Here is a 7891-nt window from a genome sequence, read left to right on the forward strand (position 1 = left end):
TAAGGCAATATTCTTAACTGGTATAAGTTAGGGTTGCTCCAATGAAAACAATAGAAGGCATTGCCTTCAATGGAGCTAGGGTGATTTACACTAGCACAAGATTTGACCCACAGTCTTATCTCCAGTCTTCCTTTACAGTTAAACCATTCCAATTGGGTTCCCCTGCTCTCCAATCTCTGGTCTCTAGTAGTTGTAGCAGGACCCTTTGGTGGACTGGATCCTAAAAGATAAAAAGAAGAGATGGAGAGAAAGAGAAAGAAGAGCTCTCAAGACATATTAAAGTGTAATCTATGCTGTTTTTGAGAGAATCACATGATCCACTCTCCTCCTTTTCCCAGTCTGGCTGGTTGCATAAAGTCAATGTCTTCCACAAACAGAGAGCTCTTTTTATAAACCAAAGCTGTCCTTGCTCACGAGGAAACAGAGAAAATCAATAGAAACAAAAAATGTTTATAGATTTTCATCAACATAAAGGCAATTTTCATTTTATCACTGCTTTTTCATTATATTGGACCCAGATACAATAAGGATGGGCACTATAAACATGCATATATAATAACAAGTACACCTCTACCCCAATATAATGCGACCCGATATAGCACAAATTCGGATATAACGTGGTAAAGCAGCGCTCCGGGGAGGGGGGGGGACAGGGAGGGGGCTGCGCACTCCGGCAGATCAAAGCAAGTTCGATATAATGCGGTTTCACCTATAATGCGGTAAGATTTTTTGGCTCCCGAGGACAGCGTTATATAGGGGTAGAGGTGTAATAGAATACTTCTGGCTTATGGAAGATACCTTCTAACATCACTGCTCTTCATCTTATGATAATTAAAGTCAGTGTCAAAGCTTCCATTTACTTAATCGTGGAAGATCGGGACCTGAAAGCATGATTTCCTGCCAGCACCCTTCCTTTCACCCTGCTGCAACTGTGGCAGCACGAGGTAATAGCCCACAAGAGTTCTTCTTTGGTGTTGCTCCACACCAGGCATCCCTGCCTCTGTAAACACTATTCAGGGCACCTGAGAGTTTATACCAAGGTAGGCCATTTCTTCAGTGACTGCAAAAAAACATTCTGCCCAATGTGACATCAAGGGGTTGCATGGTGCAGAATATTGTCCCACTACCTCTGAATGTGCCATTATTTCACATAGTTCTCCTCTCTAGCTTGTTGCCCCCTACCTCTTGCTAACCATGCCATGGGCTAGTCTACATAGTTTTTATAGTAATACAGCTATTTGAGTTACTGATATGATTTTTTATTAACATTGTTATATCGGTTCAGCTCCTAGTGTGGACACAGTTATACTCGCATAAAGGAGCCTTATACTGGTATAGATTAATCTCCCTTCCTGTATAGTAATAGCTGTACTGATATAAAGTGCTTTTATACAGGGATACCTGTGTCCACACCGGGCCAGGTCTACATGATAAACTTTTGCTGGTATAGCTATGGTGGTTGGAGGTGTGAAGAGGTGTGATTTGTGAATAACAAAGCATGCCAGGAAAAATCCCCTAGCGTAGATGCAGTTATCCCAGCAAAACTGCACTTTTGCTGGCATAGCTTATTCAGTGGCGCCTGGAAGAAGCTTAAGTGCAGTTTTGTCAGTATAAGTTGCATCCACACTAGGGCTGCTTTGCTGGTAGGTATAGTATGCTTGCACAACAATACTGGCCGGGGGAGTTGTACTGCTTCATTAGTGTTAAATCAGCACAGCTTCTGTATGTAGGATAAGCCTTTCTGCTTTTACTGTGAGGACCCTCCTGCCCTTATTATGGAAACACTTTCTTTCCATCAGAAAAAAATCTCCTCTTACATTATTTGGCGGTGGCTATCCCTCCATATGCGGATGATGTCTGCCAGGGGGGAAAAGTCATTGATAAGACTTAAGATGGCTGAGCAGTACAATCTGTGCTCTACAGGTTTTTCTACATATGTGACAGGTGGTTGCTTGGAGAGAACACAACAGCTGGCTGGGATGCTGTACACTCTCCTTTCTCCTCTGCTGTTTCTCAGCCTCTTGAGCAAGGTTATTCTCTTCAAAACGGGCTGAGGCTTGATGTATGATGCGACACCATCGCAATCTGTTGCCAGCCAACTCTTCCCAATTCATGAGGTCAATGCCTCCCTTCTTATGATATACTTTCAGGGTGTCCCTGTAGACTTTTCTCTGTCCTCCGTGAATCCTCTTACCACGACAAGTTGAAAAAAGAGAACTTGCTTCAGAAGATGAGTATTAGCCATCCGCATACAATGGCCAGCCCAGTGACACTGATGTTTCATAATCTTCACCTCAACACTGGTGGTGTTAGCTGCAGAGAGAACGCTGGCGTTGGTGATTTTCCCATCTGGAGAATCTTCCTAAGGCAGCGCAGTTGGTACCACTCCAGATGCTTAAGATGGCTTTGTTATGTCACCCATTTCTCACACCCATAAAGAATATATTATTAGTATACTGCTTGCTACCATTGTATAACAGTATGCAACCTGAATCATGTAACCTATACTCAGACAAGTAGGCCCACTGACTTCAATTGGGCTGCTCAAGAAAGTAAGCTTTGGTAGGATCCAGCTTTCTAATACTACAGTGATAAGGACTGTGACCACAAACTAATATATGTATGCGTCCCTGCATCATTTGACAAAAGGCTTTTTTTAACAGCTAATAATCAGTCATTAACAACTGTGCCTCACTTGCTTTTTACTGAATGAGCACTTTGAGATATGCACATATTTTCCCTTTCTCTGCTTCACTATACTCATTAAGCAAAGGTATACATTATAGTATCGAGTTAGATCGTTACCTGCCAGTTACCATAGGTTAGATGATTATTAGTTTCCTTATGTAGGTTTGTTATTGCTGCTTAGTTGTTACTGACAGTTTCATCATTACCACAGGGCACATGTTCATTGGAAGGTTGCTTATTCAGTAGATTTTATTAATGGTCTTAACCTGCTTAATGTCAGTTGATGCATTCTCCAATTGGTGTAATACATGATGACCGGATCTCACAGTGAATATAAAGAGTGAGTTAGAGAGTATATGTGTGAGAGAAAAAAAAAGATTGTGTGGGTGGGTGCATGCACTGAAATATTAGGACAACCCTGTAAAGTGTTCATCACTGTGAGGAGTCTATCTGTCTAGACTGCTGTGGCTCTTATCACATAGTATTTCAGCACCCCACAAACATTCAGTGATTTAAACTTCTCATCACCTTGTGAGGTCAGGAAACATTATTATCTTCACTTTACACAGAAACTAGGACACCAAAAAGCCTGATCCAGCAAAGCATGTAAGCACTTGCTGAATCAGGGCTGGAGAGAAAGAGATTAGGTGACTTAGAAACCACCACTGAGGAAGTCTATGGAAGTTGCAGGATTTGAACCTGCATCTCTTGGATGCAATTTAGCACCATAGCTGCAAGACCATCTCTTTTTGTACTTTACTTTTAAATACAGCATACATTGTAGCTTGTTAAAAGGAAAAATATCCAACCAGTTATGTTGCTATCTTTGGACCAAATCCTGCTTGCTATACCCAAGTGATTAGTCCTACTGACTTCAAGATCTCAAAGCCTAATGCTAGAAGAACTACTTGTTTGCATAGAGCTGGCAGGAATTGGCCTCTTGGTAATTTTAGAAAACTTTCCTCTGTCACACAAAGGTTGTTGGCTACAGATCAGTGAACTTATTTTTCTGTACTAGAGAACCTTATTTTTATTCAAGAGAATGTGCCAATTTCTTTTGTTTAAGAAAAACCATTGGCACCATACATAATCATATGTAATAAAATAATACCATGGGTGGTTGCCATTTTGTGGTGAGGATGCAAACATGGTGCTAATATTGTAAATGATTATGGTTTGTTAGTACGATACAACAATTGCTGTTGACAAAGATGGGAAGTAATAATAGACAAACCAAGATGTGACTGTGGTCATGTGTTCCTCTCCACTGTCCAGTGCAAAGGGAAGCAAAATAGTGGATATTACATGCAAATTAAGTAATAAGGGCCACTCCGAGGGAAAAGGTTGCTAAGTGGTAGCACTCCTCCCTGCCCCCTCTGGCTTAGCCAGCTGCAGTTCCCTTACAGCAATAATGCATAGCAAGCGGGGGAGTGTTTAGCACTGGGGGCAGGGCTGGCTCATGAAAACTCAGAAATATGTTGCTTTTTCTGGCATGTTCCCTTGAGAAAGTAAAACAATGTGTTCTGGATAAACTGCTGTAAGTACACGGCCACTGCTAAGGGCATCACTGCAAGGGAATGGTGAAACCATGTTAGCTTGGTGTGACGTTGTGCAGTCTACATGGTTTTATAAAAATATAATAATAAGTCAATATAATGTAACTGGGATATATTTAGAGAAAATATGGTAATAAGTGATATAATGTAACTGGGATATGCTTCATGCAAAAGGTCTCTTGTAAGGTATCATTACAAAGTGCATAATCTACTGAGTATGATCATCTGATTTGTATAAATGTACCACTCTTGTATCTAAAACTAGAAATATAAAACATAACTCTGAGGGCCTATTGTAATTATGTAGAGTGTGGGCCATTAAGGATGGTTTGGAATCTTGATGACTCCCATTGTCTGCAGATGGCTGTATTTACCTTTGAGTCTTCCTGTATATGTGTGTGCTGGCAAGTGAGTAATGAAGTCTTGCAGTGACATGTGATCATGTCACCTGAACTGGAATCCATCTTTAACCTGGTGTTTTTCCAGTGAGGGGGAGTGGAAACCCAGAGGGACAAAGGATTCCTGCCTTATGCAAAAGATATATAAAGGGGTGGAAGAGAATAGAGAGGGAGAGGAGCCATCATGGAGAAGCCCCTAGCTAACACCTAAGCTGGAACAAAAGCTGTACCAGGGGAAAGAATTGTGCCCAGGCCTGGAAGGTGTCCAGTCTGAGAAAAACTTACTGAAGCATCTCTGAGGGTGAGATTATCTGTATTTAGTTTGATTAGGCATAGATTTGCGCATTTTATTTTATTTTGCTTGTGACTTACTTTGTGCTGTCTGTTACTACTTTGAACCACTTAAATCCTACTGTCTGTATTTAATAAAATCACTTTTTATTTAGTAATTTACTCAGAGTATGTATTAATACCTGGGGGAGCAAACAGCTGTGCATATCTCTCTATCTGTGTTATAGAGGGCGAACAATTTATGAGTTTGCCCTGCATAAGTTTATGCAGGGTAAAACGGATTTATCTGGGTTTAGACCCCATTGGGAGTTGGGCATCTGAGTGCTAAAGACAAGCACACTCCTGTGAGCTGTTTTTGGGTAAACTTGCAGTTTTGGGACAAGTGATTCAGACCCTGAGTCTGTGTTGGAGCCAGACAGGAGTGGCTGGCTCAGCAAGACAGGGGGCTGGAGCCCTAAGCTGGCAGGGGAAACAGAAGCAGGGGTAGTCTTGGCACATCGGGTGGCAGCTCCCAAGGGGGTTTCTGTGATCCAACCCGTCACACTTGGCTACTGTACTGCTTCGTATAGGGGCTCCATAGCTCAGGGGTCAGAGCATTGGCTTTGTAAACCAGGGGTTGTGAGTTCAACTCTCACTGGGGCCTAGGAAGCAGTTTTGGGACGGAGGGATAGCTCGGTGGTTTGAACATTGGCCTGCTAAACCCAGGGTTGTGAGTTCAGTCCTTGAGGGGGCCACTTAAGGATCTGGGGCAAAAATTTGTCTGGGGATTGGTCCTGCTTTGAGCAGGGGGCTGGACTAGATGACCTCCTGAGGTCCCTTCCAACCCTGATATTCTATGATTCTTCTTGGGGTCTGGAGAAGCTTGAGGCCAACAGGGAACCCAATGTATTACGTGATATTGAGAGACTTCATTGCTCTTTCCTGTAGCTCACTCACCTACATGAGATATCCCTACTGACAGGCCAGTCTCAAGGAATGTTGCAGGAAACTGATGAGTCATCCAATCATAGGCAGCACTGACCACTATGGGAAAGAAACACCAGTTTCCCAAACAGCCTCTATGGATTTCCCTCAGCTGTTCCTGTGTTTGAGGGAACAGCTACCTTTGGTGCAGTCCATCATTTAGGACTTGGGTCCAACAAGTGGGAAATTATGTTTGAAATTTTATAATCATAGAAAACAGTGTGTTTTGTTTTAAAATGGTTCATTGCTGGTATTTTTTTATGGTGAATTTAGAGCTGGTATAGAGGCTGAGAGGAGAGCCTGGGAGACTGAAGGCCTCTGTTTATCTGCAGAACAAATGCATTTGGAGTGGCTAATGCATGTCACCTCTGAACTAGAGACCATCTTTAGTAACAACTATAGATGGGTCTGGACTGCAAAATTTGGAACTGAGCTGTGGTTTAGTTCAGCCCATTGCTGAAATGGAGGCTATCCACAAAAGTCAGCGCCAGATTCTGATCTCCTAGAAAGTCTGGGTGTTCTGAATTGAGTTTTGGTTTAGACATATCTTGAGTAAGTGGGAGGGCAGTTCATTCTTCATACCTATTCAGTCCTTGGCCTCTACTGAGACTTCAAACCAAGGATGCTATACAGCAGCAATTGTGGTGCAGAAATATGGAGATCTGTTCTGTAGGAACTGAAACAGGGCAATCAAATTTATTTCAGGCAGGCCACTAAACAAACATCCCCCCAGAACCAAACTAACACACTAGACTCCATACCCAGAGCCATCCAATCCTGTGATATTTTACTGTTATTCGCAAGCAATTAAATGCCATTAGTTTTGAGTCCTTATTGTTCCTTTGTCAGAAACTATCCTTGGCAGCTCTGCCAAAGACTCCAGAGGATTCTGGACTGCTGTATAGTAGGCATGACAGAAGGTTAATAATTAAAAAAAAAAAAACACCACCACCTTGGCAAAATGACAGACTGAATGAATGTTTCTGCCTGGATCTACAGATTTGCCAAGTAACCTGGCAAGGAACCAAAGTGAATGGTTACAATTGATGTTAGTGTTTCTTGAAGAAAATAGCACAGATGAAGATTCTGAGCCACTCTCTGGGCCTGATGAAGAGGAACTCAGGATTTACATCTTATTTCAAAATGGAAACAGATTTCACGGAGATAAATAAAATCAGCAAAGCGATTCTGGAACAGCATTGGTTTTATCAAGTCCTGTCTCCTTAACACCATAGGCTTTGCACATTTGTCATTGCTAAATTAGATGGGCCTCTACCAGCTTGTGAATGTTTCTCACTTGGAGGACTAAAGGTCTGATTGTTTTCTCATTTACACTGGTGCCAGTTAAGAGGTACTCCACTGAGTTACCCCAGTGTAAATCTAGTGTAAGTGATGTCAGAAATAGGCCCTGAGTCCCTCAGCTCTCTAAAGTTTACCACTACTCATGCTTTACGTTGAGCCTTTCTTTTAATTAAAAGCCTGACAGTGACTACTCACAACAAACAATTAGTCAGAAAAAAAAATGCTGAAATGACAGCTCCCTTGAAGATCAATTTTGTCTGGTGGAATCAGAGTATATCTGACACCAAGAGAAAGGCTTCTGAGAACTCAAAAGTAAATGAGCATTTTTACAGCAAATGCTGTGTTTGCTGGATATTTCTCTGCTAATTTTCATTGAGCTCACCTACACTTGTGTGTATTTTTCAAACTTATTGTTTTAAAAATTTGCTCACCAACACTTCCCTATTATCTTTTACCCTCTACTTGGTATTGTGTACCACTCTGCCTTCCGCCTGCTTTCGGCTATCAGTGACATGAATATGAAAAAATAAAGTAGCTGACCTCCGGTCCCAGACAACCGCAAACCCAGAATTAATACACAAAGGGTGAGATTCTGACACAGCACATAGAGAGAGCTATGGTGGTTTTAAGTAGAATTGATTGGAAATTTCCTGATGGAAAAATGTTCAGTTGGAAAATGCTGATTTGTCAAAA

The 7891-nt window shown here is 41.8% G+C and overlaps 1 non-coding gene across 1 annotated transcript; it reads left to right on the forward strand.

Moving 5' to 3' along the window:
- The first annotated feature begins 5503 nt into the window (after positions 1-5503).
- Positions 5504-5576, forward strand: TRNAT-UGU. The gene has a single exon. It is a non-coding gene; the product is annotated as a tRNA-Thr (tRNA).
- The last annotated feature ends 2315 nt before the right edge of the window (positions 5577-7891 follow it).

This window comes from Terrapene carolina, unplaced genomic scaffold (assembly GCF_002925995.2).
Source record: "Terrapene carolina triunguis isolate 2854851 unplaced genomic scaffold, T_m_triunguis-2.0 Scaffold111, whole genome shotgun sequence".
NCBI classification, from domain to species: Eukaryota; Metazoa; Chordata; order Testudines; family Emydidae; genus Terrapene; species Terrapene triunguis.